This window comes from Triturus cristatus, chromosome 7, assembly GCF_964204655.1.
Source record: "Triturus cristatus chromosome 7, aTriCri1.1, whole genome shotgun sequence".
Taxonomy (NCBI): Eukaryota; Metazoa; Chordata; class Amphibia; order Caudata; family Salamandridae; genus Triturus; species Triturus cristatus.
Window position 1 is genome coordinate 1824572022 of NC_140590.1, and position 15987 is coordinate 1824588008.

The following is a 15987-nucleotide window of genomic DNA, read 5'->3' on the forward strand; positions in this document are numbered from 1 at the left end:
AAACTAACAGTTGGGCCTGGAGGAGTATACTCTGATAACTTATAGATGTGACCTATTTGTATCTAAAAGTGAGGTTTAGGCCTGGCAAAATATTTCTTTAAGAAAGAGGTTGGACCTTAGTTATGGACAGCTCTTCCACAAGTCTAACACAGAAGCAACTAAAGACCTTGAACAAAGGAACATCATTTGTACCTATGTATATTTTTACAAATTTATTTTAAACAGAGATTGCCTTGTTTAAATTCATACGGTTATCAAGATTACAATTTTTTTTCGAGAACGTGATCGCCAACAGAGAGACAACTGAAGAGACTGAATATTTGGAACTCAGAAGTAATGGCACATTTTTGCCACCAGCATCTCACAAGATGATGGATACGTTTGAGTTCTTGATTAAAAACACAAATTTTAAAGCTAGTAAGAATTCCAATCACTCTAGATCAGAGAAGGACACATTGAAGAACTTAGCAAATAATCCTAACCTCATGTTTCAACAAGCATTGGCATAGCCAATAGGTCTCGCCTTTGGGACTTATAAGTGTTTAGCCATGCAACACTTGATGTTGTTGCACCAAGGATATTGTGCTGGATAACTAAACACTTATAAGGTCCCAAAGGCAAGACCTATTGGCTATGCCAATGCTTGTTTATTTGGTGGTCTGTTGCTTCCCAATTAGGGTTGCACTATATAAATAACAATACATAAGACAATGTAACATTATATAGAACATAACATTCTGAAAGTGAAGAGAGTGTTGCCTAACAAATGGTCAGTGGATTTGCTACTACAGGTATTCAATATAAAGCTTGAAACTGAGGTGCATTGTAAGAGCACTGTTTCAGTGTCTGTAGTGGAGTCTGTATACACAGTGGTGGTTTGCACAGAGCTACATTGCAAGAGATGTCGGACAAGTATTTTCACTGAGATTTCCAAGAAAGGCACAAGCCAAATCAGGGGATATTACAAGAGCTCTGTGCACATGTCAGTACTGGGATAACAGAAAATGGTGCAGGTTGGACTAGAAAGGTCTTGTGGGAGCTTGGTGGATCTCTGATTACTGGGACAGCAGGACACAGAGTAGATCAGGATAGAGATGCAATGTGAGACCCTTGGGGATGTCTCAGTGCTAGGACAGTAGTACATGGGGCTTTTCAGGCTAGAGGTGCATTGTAGGATTATGGTTGATGTCTCAGCACTGGCCTAGCAGTGCAGGATACCGATTAGCATAGAGGTGAATTTGAGGCAGTCTCAGCACTGGTATAGCAGTGCAGGGTGCTGGTCAGGATAAAGATGCACTGTGGGAGCTCTCTTCTTGAATACCCCCTTCTTGTCTCGGGAGATGGGATAAAGGTCTCCGGTCTGGGGCAGATGAATGGTGGTGGTCTCTGCTTAACGGTGGCTTCCAGTTGCACCAGGTGAGAGTAGTGTGACTGTACAGCTCAGGCAGCATGTGCTCTGTTGTAACTTCCTGCAAGTCCGTGGTGGAGGGAATGAGATCAACGGGGCATGTATGCACAGGGCCTAACCTTGGTGACTCATAATAATTCAGAAAGGGAGGGGCTGTCAGACGCACTCCTTCAGGAAGTGTAATCCCTTTAGCATCACTGATAATTTCCACTTTCAGCCCTATCACTTTTCCCCGGCCAATGCATGATGTGGTGCCCCAGTCCCGTTTTTTTCCCTTTGAATTGTGGTATTGTTTATTTTATTAATATAAAACAGGACTAAAACTCCAAGAACTCAAAGAACAAGCGCTCGCCAGGCAGCAGCGGCACCCGCGCTTTACTTATAACGTTAAAAGTAAAGCGCGGGTGCCGCGATTATACCAAAAGTAAAGAAATAGATGTTTTTTCTATTTCTTTACTTTTGGTATAATCGCGGCACCCGCGCTTTACTTTTAACGGTAAAAGTAAAGCGCGGGTGCCACGATTATAACCAAGCGCGTGCACGCCTTGTGCACTGTAGTTCTATGCCAGCGGTAGCACTTTGAAAAGTCCCTTACAAAATGTCTCTCCGAGCCAGCGCATGCGCTGGGCTCAGCGAGACCTAAAAAGCAGACAAAGGAGGGGCCCTAGACATCATGCACATACTACAGCACCAGAGTTTCAGAACACATCATGGATCAATCTAACTACTTGAAATTAGATCAAGGCCCCACTTCAGAGATCAAAGATATCCTCAATAAAGTTTTGGATAAGGCTCTCAATATGAATTGCAACAACATCAAAACTTGCGCATTCCTGACTACAGCATTTCCAAGACGACCCAACCAGTACATTGTATTGTTGTAATCTAGTAAGTGATTAATGCATCCTCTCTGTTGTTGCCCTTTGCCTTGCTGCTCAGTCTATGTGATGTCATCAGAATGTTGAGAGTGTTTGGAGTGGAAGAAGGAATCACTTGGTGTGGAAGGGCTGAGCAGCAAGGAGGCCGCTCCTGGTGGAGCATTGTATGAAGCATAGAATGAGGCGTAACTTGGATCCTATCTGAAGAATAAAGCTGTAATCCTCATATACATCTCTGGACTATGTATCTTTCATTTCCTTGCAACATACATGTTACCCAAAATGCACAAAAACCACAAGTATCCCACTTTCAGGCCCATTGTGTCTGGCTGTGGCTCCCTGTTTAACCCTTCTTACAACCTATTGCACAATTGTGGCACTCTTATGTGCAAGACACTACAGAGTTTTTAGTTTGTTTGAAGGATATACGTTCGGAAAATATGGACAATTGGCTGCTGTGTCCTATATATGTCACCTCATTGTACACATCAATTCCGCAACAAGAAGTGATGGAAAGAGTGGAATGGGCATTGGTCAATCAGGCCCATGTGAGAACCAATAAAGTGTTCTTACTAGAGATATTTTCAATGGAAGAATGACTTGTTTTTGCAAATTAGTTGAACCTCCAGGGGTTTTGGGCGGTCTCCTGTGTTCGCTAACATCTTCATGGCAAAATTCAAACAAGACCACAATTTATCTCTTGATGCATGGAGTGATCATTTGGCTTTTTATTGATGATATATTGATGATTTGGCACAACACCGAAGACACTCTCATTAAGAACATAGCAGAACTAAACACCATAAACCACAGGATCAAATTAATCCATACTATCAGTAAGACAAGTCTTGCGTTATTGTACTGAAAGAAACAACGCTTTATATTTTAGACGTTTTCATCCTCCACAATTGTTTGAAAATTTGCCATACTCACAGATGATGAATTTCCTCCAACACAGATACTTGTGAATCAGCTATTGCTAAGATTAGATAAAGATACTTACATCAAGGGTACCTCATAACTTCTGTGATGAAATCAGAAGAAAGCATCAGATTACGAGAAAGTAAAAAACTACTAAGCAAACAATTGAAATTGGAAAAGAATCAAATGGTGTTTGTTTCTAAATTTTCTACGAAATCAAAAAGCATTAAAAAGCAATCTTAAGACATTGGGAATTGTTACAAACTGAGACAGAATTCTAAAATATGTTTAACTATCGACCTTTGTTTGCTTACACAAGAACTAAATAATCAAAGAATTGTAGTCACCGAGAGGTGACACAGTCAACTTCAACTTGGAAGGCATGATAAAATGTCACAATTGTGTGCATTGCAACAATTTCATAGTAGGTAACAACATCACACATCCCAGAACAGGAGAATCAGTGGTTCTTAAACATTCCGCTAATTGTAATACCATGAACGCAATTAACAGCATTAAGGGTCCCTGCGGCTTTCTTTACATTGGAAAAACAGAGGGAAAAGTGAAGATCAGGATAAATGAACACAAGAGCATGATTCGCAATAAAAACACCAAGTCTAACTTAGTGGCACACTGGTTAGAAGAGTGTCATAACATCTCACAACTACGGTTTCTGATACTGGAAATAGTGACGCCTAAAGAGGGCATAGATCCTAACAAGAAGTTACTTCAGAAAGAATCTTTTGGATGAAGATATTCAATACCATGACTCCGTTGGGTCTCAATGACAAGTTGGACCTAAGTTGCTTCATATAAAGAAACAGTTCTGTAGCCCCCTACTGAGACTATTATCCATTAGGAATTCAACCACAAACAGTTCCTTTTTTATCACACCATGAAGCAAGGAATTAACACATTTATATATAAGGTTAACATTGTTATTTGTCATTTATTATCTGGGTTGGTACTACTTTAAATGTGATGGACCCTGATGTTCAGGTTAAAATGATGATGACATGCATTGCAGCTGAAAAGGCTGAGGTTTGTTGTCAACAGATGTGGATTCCTTCACTTGATGTACACTACTACAGCGTAAGTAGTATTAAAATGGTACACAAGAAATTTACTAACACAGATGGTGTTATGAGAGATGGCCTGGTGAATCCATCCTAGGTGTTCTTGCTTATTGTTGTAATATGGCTGCCACATGAACAGACGATTCAGCATGTATCGTGTGGTCAGTCATTGCATTCGGCATGCGTAAGATGCAGTGATCACTTGGAATATAGCTGGGACCGCAGTAGCACCACGACTGAAGTCGACTTTGTCGGGGTAGTTGCAGTGGAGAATAGACAAGGCGTGTAGCTGGCATACAGGTATGCGGTAGTGGGTTGCAGAAACGCACATCACAAGGGGGCATATTATCAAGAAACGGTGTTAAAATTATTGTCACTTTAGCGGCAGAAAACTGCAGCTAAGGCAGCGATAATGGGCTTGATAATATGCCCTTGGGAATTCCAATAGAAGCCCATGTTCTGGTGTCAACTTGGGCTTCTAATGCAATTCTCAAGGGCATATTACCAAGCCCATTATCGCCGCTTTAGCAGCAGTTATTCTGCCGCTAAAGCGGCGATAATTTTAACGCCGTGCTTGATAATATGTCCCAATGTTCGTACAACAAGTACTGTTAGTTAATGGTATATTGTTTTTCTATTGGTTATTTGGAGACTTGGAATATCCGCGTAATTCCTGACAATGAGTTGGAAAAGGTTGAATAGTTTAGAGAGTTCAACCAGGGCTTTAACTGGGCCGGGTCTCACTGATGCTGAGTACCGGCAGTTTTTTAAAGGGGGGCTCGAAACGGGTCTCTTTCGGGCTCTGTTTGTGCCCTTTCGGTCCTTTTTTTTCCAGATTGCAGTGACAGCAGGCACATCAATGTGCGCCTGCTCACACCGCTCACTTCTCACTAATGGAGAAGTTACGGCAATGACGTCATGCCAGGTGAGCCTTTTAAGGGAAGAGAAATCCTTTAAAGAGAGTCATTTTCTCTCTGGATTCCCCTTCTCTTTTTGAAACTCAGGAGGAGCAACCTTGTCGTGGTGTCACCAGGGCTTTAAGTGGAAGCTTTTTCAATATTATATACAAGCAATAGTTGCTGGTAATTTATCTTATGCAAATAACAACCATTGACAAAGCCAATGGTCCTGACTTCTTGTAGGTCTGATGTTACTTGTTGTATTATATATCTTGATGCAATGCCAGAAATTGCCAAATTAAAGTCAGGCGGCACACTCTGCTAAGCACAGATTTTCAGAGTACCTGTTTTTAAGCCACGACCTTAATTATATTTGCCATGCCCCTTTGAGAGACCCCCCAATTTTTTCATCCCACTAAAAGCCCTGAGTTCAACCAAGGTGTGTAGATGGCTCACTTACATACTGTCATTATGAACATGTAATACACAAGCATACTAAAAACAACATTGTGTTATTCTACATTTGATTTGAGCACTGCAGTCTACATTTAGGAATGCAAGGGGTGTGTCGGTGTCTCACCAACATTTATCATTGAAATAGTTGTAGCTGTGTCATACAAAGCAGGTCCCTCATCAAGGGCACATTATCACCCAGGATTGCATGTTTTCCATAAAATCATAAAAATCAGTGAGAAGTTCATTTATCCAGCTTGCGCATGATGGCACAGGCATGTTTCAGTTCGGCTAAATGGTGGTGGTTGGGTTGTGCTATTTGTCACCAAACAAAAGTTAGTTGTAATATGGATATAATTATAACATTTTTGTTGGATTTATTTTAATGCAGATGCCCCTGAGGAAGGGACCATTGTCCCGAAATGCATAGGGCAGCACGAGCAACTATGTGGAATTCGCAGATGAAGAAAAAACAATAATAATTTGATGATGTTATGTTTTGTTAAAAACTTTGTCACAAATGTAAAATATTTTTTTTGAAACATGGAACAATGAATAATATGATTCAAAGGCTTAATACTTAAAAACACTGTTTTGAAAAAACCTGTAAAAGTTGTATATGTACATACGGTGACAAATTGCATGTTAAAAACATTCACTAGTGCACACAGGTTTTTCAGCTAAATTTCCACCTGAAACATTTTTGTTATTCACACACAAGGGGTACAGGCAGTTTCCGGACCCTGTTTAGCGCGCAATAATTTAGTTAACCCCTTCAGTGCGGCGCGGATTACCGCGCTGTGCTGAAGGGTTCGTGCGCGGGCGGGGCCGTGACGGAGCGGTTCCGTCATCCGCACAGCACGACCGACGCGCATGACCGAACCGCTCCGTCACACGCATCGAAGGGGTTAAACATTACATTGATCTTTGGATAGAGCATCTAAATAACACAGGGTGCGCCACTCACTGTATTTTTTCTAAAATATTTATTTTTCCAGGTCGAATGGCAGGTTAAAACTGTCCACTGTCTGCAATAGCAGACATAGCAGACATGAGATAAGTTTTAAAGGGCTACTTAAGTGGGTAGCCCAATAATTCCTATCGGCCCACCAGTAGCATTTCATTTACCTGCCCTGGGTATGTGCAGTACCACTTTACTAGGGGATTACAATAAAATCAAGGTGCCCATTGGGTGTAAGTCAGTTATACCATATTTTAGGTAGTGAGCTTAAGCACTTTTACTAGTTGTAATTATCTTTATTGTATGATTACCTAAAATAATTTACAAAAACAGTGTGGATTATGTCATAAAACAAACATCTGATAATAAAAGATGTAGAAAATTGTTAAAATATTTGTGGCCGGTATAGAATTAATAAAGTCACAAAGTGCAGCAGCAAAATGGTATGAGTACAGCAAATAGCTCAAGGGTATTTTGTGTAGCAAATGCAAAAAGGCATAGGTACGTGAACATGCGATGTTGTGTCATGCAAACATACATATAATTGTTGTGTACGTAAGCATGCTCAACAGATTGCGAGGATTAATCCAAGGTTACTTTAAGGCCCTCTGTATGTTGCATCCAGACCATTTGTGCGTGTATCACAAAGAGACCCATGCTTAAGAGACAAATGGGTAAGCCTGGTGCATCCACATGCCGGAGAGAGTATGCATAGGACATATGCTGCCGAGATCTAACCAACTGGATTATTGTAAAAGACATATGATACTGATTAAAAACAATATTTCTCCCAAGAAATAAAAATATGTAATGCAAAAGAAAGAACAGTGGTACAAGTGAACACGTACATCTGTGTGACGCGTTATTTGTGCAATAGTCCCCACTGGGAAATTTCTCCAGAAACGATGAATATGCTGGGTGTAGGGACAAACCAATGCCCCTGGCCATCAGATAGTGCATGTGTAGAATCATATGGTGCCAGTTTTACTGCAACAATAGATGACCAACAGCTTATATTTTTTTGACTTTCGTCTTTGATGCTTTCATTGTTCGTAGAATCCTTCCAGCTACCGCATAAAACCTGCCAATTCAGCGAGGGCCATCGGCACCATGGTAGTGTAAATGAATATTAGGGCCTCCTTACATGATCTTACGCCATTTTGCAGGAACATTGTTCTTAAATATGGCCACCTCTGGCCCAGCAAGGCTGGGCAACAACAAATAATGTGCTCAGCTGATTCTGTATGATATTGGCACAAGCAACATCACCTGTTTCCTGGCAATGTATTTTTCCAGTGACCCCTATAGTCCCATATTGGTAATGTTAGGAGTCTGGTTCTCAGAGCGTTCTGTAGGGCTTGCCTTCCCAATCCTGCCTTCAAGTATGGTTGACATGATGTGGCTTCTTGTGAGTGGACGAGACCCTCTGCGCCAGGGATGTGTCTAATACATTTGAGATCCTGTTGCCTTGAGAAATGCTTGCCCTGTTTCTTTAACAGGCTTTTAAGGCTGGCTATTGTTAAGGATCTGTTGGTTCAAAGGTCTACTTTTAGGCCCAATGACTTGTTGGACATCAAAAGATACCTTGCCCCGCGTCTAGTGCTATCCTGGAAAACTGTTTGTAATGCTTCCCTGATTGTGTCAGGGCCTGCCTTAATCGCGCAATAGTAAAACTTGACTATATATTTTTTGCATTCAATGTCCTTTGCTGAGATATTGAACTCCAACCGGATCAGTGTGTGCTGTGTTGAGTATGGAAGATTGGAAACCTTTCTGAAACCATGGTAAACAAGCGCTCCAATTTTTCGGTCAGCAAACCCAGAAAGACAAGATGGCCATAATTCAGTGTTGGAATTAACTTTACTTGCGTTGTCCATTAGATGCCCGCCGCAGAATGACTTTGGAGCTTATGATTTAGTTTGCATAGTCCATATGTGACATTAGCCACTTTAACCTTGAGTGCTTTGGCCTGCAATGGTGATCTGCCAGTGTCTGAGAATTGAACTCCTAGATAATGGTATTTATTAGCTGTAGCAATCCTAAGCGGGCCCAGATACCATCTCAATAATTGTTATTTTAGTTTATGACCAAAAACCAACACCTTTGTTTTTGTGGCATTGGCTTGAAGTTTGTTTTCCATGTTATATTGATGTAAGGTCTCCAATGCCCTTTTCATGCTGATTCCGGTTTGATCCAGTAGAACCAGGTCGTCCGCATACTGCATGATCGGGAATCTAAAATGCCTGGTTTAGGTGGATAAATGTTGACTTTAAGAAGTGCCTCCCCAAATCCTCGGTGTATACATTGAACAATGGAAGGGCGATCACACAACCCTGTTTTAACCCTTTGCTCATATAAATCTTAGTCATTAAATATGTGTGTGTGAGCTTAGTATGAACCCAGGTGCCGGTGTTGAGCGTCATGATGGCCGTCAGAAGTTTCCCGGAATACCCCACTTTGCAAGTTTTGCCCAAAGTATGTTACATTCGATACCATCAAAGGCAGCACTATGAAACATGTTTAAAGTGGTGGGGAGAAGACTTCTGTGGCCCTGCTTGCCAGATATGATAAAGCGATAGCATTGTCCAACGTAGATGAGTTGGGAAGGAATCCTGTCTGATATTGAGGTATGATATGATCTTTTTTTATCAATGCCTATTTCACTTTCAAGAGCACTTTTGCGGTTGCCTTTCCATCAACGTCCAACAGCGCGATCAGTCAATAGTTCTCCGGCTGAGAAGGATCCACTTTTTTATAGATGGGATGCAAAATGGAGCCTTTCCATGAGTCTGGTACCACTGAAGTATTATAGCAGTGGTAGAACAAGCTAAGAATGGGAGAACCCAAAATTCTCGATCTTCATTAAAGATGCGACCTGGTAACCCATTAGGCCCAGGAGCCCTGTCCTTCCTGATTCCCTTTAGGGTTTCTTTTTCTGTTATGGCAATGTGATCTGCCTCATTCTCATCAGGATAGTTGTCCTACGCCTCCATAGTTTTGCCCACGGTTTATCTAAGTCGACATAGAGCTTTGTTGCGTGGTCTGCCCATTTATTGGTAGGTACAGCGTTTTCTGTATGGCTTCCACCATTTAGGCTGTTGACATAGCTCCAAAATTCCCTGTTCTTATTGGGCACTAACAGGGCATATATATGTTTCCATTTTTCTTTCATGTAAGTTTGTTTCAGCTGCCAGATGTTTTTTTTTATGCAGGTTTCATGGTTTTTCAGTCCGCAGGCACTTCTCTCTCCTATATTGTAGCTCTGCCTGACAACACCACTTTTTGTTCTCTCTGATATTTCTGTTATCGAGGAGATAGATTGGCCCATTTCCAATAAATTTACCTTTATGTATGGGTTGCTTTCCTGCACTCGGGGCTTTGAATAGCGAGTCCATTATTTTTCACCAGCTTTTCTGTAGGCCAGTTGTTTGTATAACCTGTTTCCACTGGTTAAAGCTGGCCCGGCTTGAAGGTCCCTGCTTAATCTTTTTATCAATGCAGGTTCACTGATTATATTGAGCATCTGACCAACTGGGAGATGTTCCTCGTGCAGCGTGACACTTACATTGACAAGGATGGATAATGGATGATGATCGCTTGCAGTGATATGTTGCACCTTATATTCTTTGCACCTCTTCATTAAGTCCTTGCTCAGGAAGATGTAATCTAACGTGGAGAGGTTTTTGAATGTGGGATGTGGTTTCCTGTTTATCTGCCCTATTTGGTTTGGGGACCCCAAATTAAATTCATTAATGTAGGCTTACTTGATGTTCCACCCACTCTCCCCTTGGCTTTGGGCTCCACCCACTCTCCCCTTGGCTTTGGGCTCCGGGCAACAGAGATCTCTCATATTTAGGTCCCCGGTGACAATGCACTCTTGCCCTGGGTACTCGTAAAGATATTCTCTCATCAATCCTGTGATCATCCTAATGTTTGTGGTTTTTGCCTTCTTGTTTGGGTTAACATAGAGATCAATTACTGCAATGGTAATGGGAGTGCCCTCTGAATGTCGGTGAGTACGTGGGCCATTCCTTGACTCGTACTCGCAGCTTTAATTTTATAAAAATCGAGACCCCACAAATTGGTCTCCCAAAAATGTTTTTCTTGTTGGCCAATGTGTGGGTTGCCTGGAATTCTTTAATAGAGCTTGGTGTTATCATCCATGTTTCCTGTAGACATTAAGAAATTCCATGGCTTCTTAATTCGCTATGGTGGATTTGAGCCCAGCCACATTAGATCTTATTGTCAGCTCCTTTATACCTTCGGTATAGTTTGTTTGAGCTTTCCCTGATGTCCAATGGTGTTAGAGTCTGGGCAACATCGAGAAGTTTTCTAGTGCCAGGAATTTGCCCTCCCATTGGTGTGTAGTGCTGTTGAGATGCAGGCCCAATCGTCAACTATCCTTGAGTCATGAAATGCTCTTACCTCTGTGCAATGTCTAGTTTCACCGCCCTTGTAGAGCTGGATTATCACAGGATTGTTTCGAGGTTGATTTTGTGCCCCTTCATACACTTTTCAGTGGCTCTTGTGCCACTTGTGTATGCAACCTATTCGATAGTTCATGGGGTACTTTTCCATTGGGCAGTTTTCTATGCGGAGTCCCCAATCCTAAAGTTCTTTTTCTGACGTGACGATTTTAGTATCTAACCAGCCGGTCCGTTTTGTCAAGGTTGACTCTCTATGACTTAACCAGGTACAATATTTGAAATGCACCGTTGCTAGTTGAGCTGATGTTAAATAGGCCACTGAGGGTATGCTCGACAGGAGATATAAAATATTTGATCGGTTTAGAATATCACCGGGGCCTCTTGTCTCTAATTCCGGGGTGAAAAGCACCATAAATGGTGAGTTAGCCATTGATTCTTTTCCCATTTCTTTTTCCACATTCTCATTTTCCCTTCCCATTATATGAGATTATTTTATCAGAGATACCCATCTGGCTATATTTCCAGCAAGGCACAGCTAGAGCTTTTCCACCCAGTTTAGTGCCGAAAGGTTGCTTGACCATCTGAGCCCTTGGATCTGCTGGTGTCCTCTTCCATGCAGTCATTGTTTGTGAAGTTACTATATTTTGGCTTTTACATTGTGTTTCCATTAGTGGTGGGTGTACCTTTGTTGTGCAAGAATCCTCCTCTAGTACCGGTAGCGACATCTCCAGCTGCTCGCACGGTTGTGTTTCCACAGGCCTCAGTGCTGTTGTTTGGTTTGTCATACTTTTGCTGGTCTCAGATGGTGCCTTTGCCTGCAAACTTTCTATTCCTTTAGTCGGGGTTTTATAATTGGTGTCCACCACCACGGAATAAGATTGTACCTGAGATTTAGTAGCAATATATGTGCGTAGAATTCGCCTTGTGTGGGCCTTCTGTATTTTGCACGTTGAGTTTTTTTGTAAAATGGAAGCTTCCTGGCAGTTCTTTGCCTGGGCCACTTCATCCGTGACTCTGTATGAATCATTAGTATGGTGACCCTGTGTTTCACTTAATACTTTGCTGTCATGTATAGCTGACGATATCTCAATAATCTCAGATTCATCTGTCTGTTGTTCTGCATTGTTATGATTGCTTTGTTTGCTAATGGCATTTTGGGTCATATTACTATCCATAGCCATGTCTGCTGTCTGTACAAGTCTCACCATCTCTATGATTAGTGATTCATCTAGACTGTCTCAAGCTGTGCAATTTGGAATAAGAACGGAGGCATCTCTCTGCATTAATGCCTCCTGACTGGCTGACAGAGGGCCTGGTCTGGTATCTACTGCTGGGGCCCAATTTTCTTGTTTCCATTTATCTCCAAGAACCCACTCTGGTCGACTGAACCTTTTTACTTGCCCAATAGCGTGGAGGGAGCAAACACAATTATCAGAGAATACCTTCCGCAATTTGACATAATTAAGGACTCGAAACTCAATGGCTATTTATCTCGGGATTTTATTATCAGAAAAAACATCTGCAGATATAGGCACCTTAGCACAAGGCACAACAGGTAAATGGGCACTAATACAAATGCCACTCTACGAAGAATCCGCATTCGACTAAATGTAAACAATAGCACAGCTTCTAAAAGCATGAGGTAGATAACTACCAAGCTAATGTCGATCTTAGGGATCATTAAACCAAAGCATTTCTTTCCCTACTCTATGCTAGATGACATCCCTGCTTACCATTCCCTTAAGACCCAAGAAATCGTGAAAAGGTGTCAGAAGTGAACTTCCTAAGAAGTCTTCACTTAGAGAGCTTGATCTAAACGCTCCTTCTAGCTCCTCGCCTACCTCTTCTCTGCTCAAACCCTCGGGGCGCTGTCCCTAATACAAAACCCCAAATCACAGAACACGCCCTCCGGCACACCTCCTCGACCAGGTCTTCTTCCAGTAATTTTCCATCCAGCTCTGTCCATCTTCCATCGTCCATCAGCTTGGCCTTGAGTCCCAGACACCGTCGGCACTAGGAGTTGCGATTGGCACATTCCAATGCACTCCCATGTCTGGCTTTCCCCATAATTCAACTCTTAGACAAAGACATTTTCTACTAACGAACCAACTGTCCTTGCACCTGCGGTGAGATCATGGGATGGAGAAATACTTCGCATCTTTTAACTTTACAATTTACTGCAGCCCAAAACCTCTACTAGAATAAATCATTGCGGCCTACCGCATTCGGATAACATAAGAAATACCAGGCCTTTCTTCTCAACGATATATGTGAATTCGGGCCTCTACTAGGTTAAACACACTATTAAATCACATTCTAACATTAGTGCTTTTACTTTCATATACGTGGATAAACGACATACATGAGTTACTTCAATCAGGTTACACGTTTAGCCTAATACATTGCATTAAACGGGAACTAATCGTTATGCATTTTGCTAAATACATTCACAATATGTTTTCACATCTCCTAACGCTTCTACATTGCGACATAGCTGATACATTTCTTAATACATTTCGCACGGCATAACTAAAGATACATTAATTATATGCGGGTGCCAACTAACAGTGAATATGATGCACCCCTACAATTTTCAAACCTTTAGGCGCTACATCACTACTACTAGTCCCTCATTCTCCGCCAAACAGCCCATATAATCTCCTAGGGTTTCTGTCTTCAGCCTTGTAAAATATTGATGTATCGGGATAATTCCTGTTGCCGGGTTACGGATCGCCTGGCCTCTGGTGGTACCTTGACCTTATCCCCCCTCCGCTGCTATTGTGGGTAGGCTGTGCAGCTCGATCCCCATTTTGCATCGCTCTTTCAGACTTTTCTGTCTTTTGTCTGTTCCCCGTTGCTGCCGTACCCTTATGTCTATTGTGCCAGATTCTGCACTTTTCATTTTTCTAGAAGTAATCCTGTTCCTGGGAGCCTAAAAGACCCTATGCGAGTGTTACCTGTTAGTGTAAAAAGCAGAAGCCTGCAGCCTGGCCCTGCACACCCAATCTCTTGCCCACTCTCTTGACTTCAGCTGCCTAGTTTGACAATGTCAGATAACTGTTGGCACTTGCGCAGGCTGTCCTGCCAAAGGCGTTGATCTCATTGATGTGGTTCATTTCCTGCAGACTGTTGGGTGGGCCTCCCTGTCCAATTATCTGATATGTGAGTGTGAGTGTTAGTGTTACAAGCTTCATCCAAACAATTCTGGGCTATTCCAATTATGATGTCCATGCAACTTTATAGTTGTTACGCAGTGCTGTGCCCTGTCCTGGGCACCTCAAATCGCCTTGGCTGTGCCTTAACCACAGTCAATCCACCTATTTATTTGCTTATTTAGATGTATTGATTCCTCCTTGAGTGACCTCTTTAGTCTTGGAGTGATCTATAGAGTGTGGGGGGCATGTAATTCTGCCATGTAATTCGGCCAAAGCAGCAGGGAAGCAGGAAAGGAGGGGGAGAGCTGGCTGATTACAAGCTGCTGGCACAACCCCCTCTACTTATCAAACTGCTTAGCAAACTTACTGGCTGCATCATGGCCTTTCGAAGCAAATCACAGAAATCACGAGGCTGCAGGGCCACTATGCCACAAATAAAGCCGCCCCATCAAAGAGCAGTAGCACTCACTTTGCGGCTCGCCCCCCAAGGCCCCCCGCATCAGAAAACTGCCTCAGCCCCAGGCTCTGGGCTCAGTCCACTCCTACTGGGTCCCACTGTCCTGCTGCTCATCCAATGAGCTTTCTCCACTTGCTCCCCTGCTGCTCAGTCCCCCTGCCCTCTATTTTTCAGGGAGGGGGTATGCTGTGATGGTGTTGATAATGGTGGCTGTATGGTGCAGCACAGTGCGGTGTAGTGCTTGACTTCTGGTACCGCCCCAGCCCACATTCTCTGCAGCTCCCAGGGTGCAATCAAATCTGAACCCAACACCAAGATGGGGCACAACGAGCACAAACGGGAGCCGCACCAGACGGTCGCAACTCTGGTCCATAGTCCGCAGAGCCGCAGCAGATGGGAGCCGCACCACCGCCGGTTACAACTCGCAGTCCGTAGTCCGTAGAACAACTCAAGCTTCCGCTAAAGCGATTTGGCTTATCTATCCATGTTGTATCCTCTGTTCACTCCCCAATGTCAGCATTCACCAGTAGCTCAAGCACTTCAGCACTGGTTAGCAGTGGTAAAGAGCCCAGAGTCCTAAAGCCAACAAAAACAAATTCAACAGAACAGGAGGTGGGGGAGGCAACATATCTGGTGGTGACTCTGCGGAGAGGACCTGGTCCAGCAGTAGTCGTGCATGCTGTGGGAAGAACAGGGAATCCCCCCTTGTGGAGGCAGAGAAATGAGGCACTAAATGATCCTAGAGATTGTGCTAGAAAAAAAAGTGCTTCCTCTGGGAAGCATTCAGAATTCTGCCATGAACTGTAGGTTTAAAGGCAGGATGCCGGAAGTAAAGACTCCGCAAGCCTGACCGCCTGTACTCCATCCCACAAACTCTAAATTGGACCTTATGTTTTATACAAAAGATCTTTGATGTTGAGTTAAACTTAAAATTTGCTGGGAAGTATTATTGCATTTGTACAAAGAGGGCAACATCAGGCTGTCGTTTGTGGCAATCAAATGCAGAGCATGGTAGAAGGGTAGAAATTGCTAAGTGTTCTAAGAAAAGCAGAACAGGAAACAAAACAAAATGAGACAGTAACGCGTGCCCTGCTTATTTGCATACAAACTCCCAGAATCCCTTGAGTTCATTGCAATGATTTTCTGAACTAGCTGCAAGCAGTTCTTATACATTACTTGTGTAGTACTTGGACTAACATATACATATTTTTTTTTCTGAAGCAACACTAAGGGTGTACAATGAGTTACCAGCTAGTGAAGTTTTACTACTGTTCCAGGGCCTTTTCCCTGTATTATACACATTTGTCTTGTACTTCCTATAACTTTCTTCACTGTGGGATTACTTGAGCACT

The 15987-nt window shown here is 42.6% G+C and overlaps 1 protein-coding gene across 1 annotated transcript in view; it reads left to right on the forward strand.

Moving 5' to 3' along the window:
- The window catches only part of LOC146813298 (killer cell lectin-like receptor subfamily F member 1), an 82862-nt gene that overhangs the window by 48016 nt on the left and 18859 nt on the right, over window positions 1-15987 (forward strand). The window lies entirely within an intron of this gene.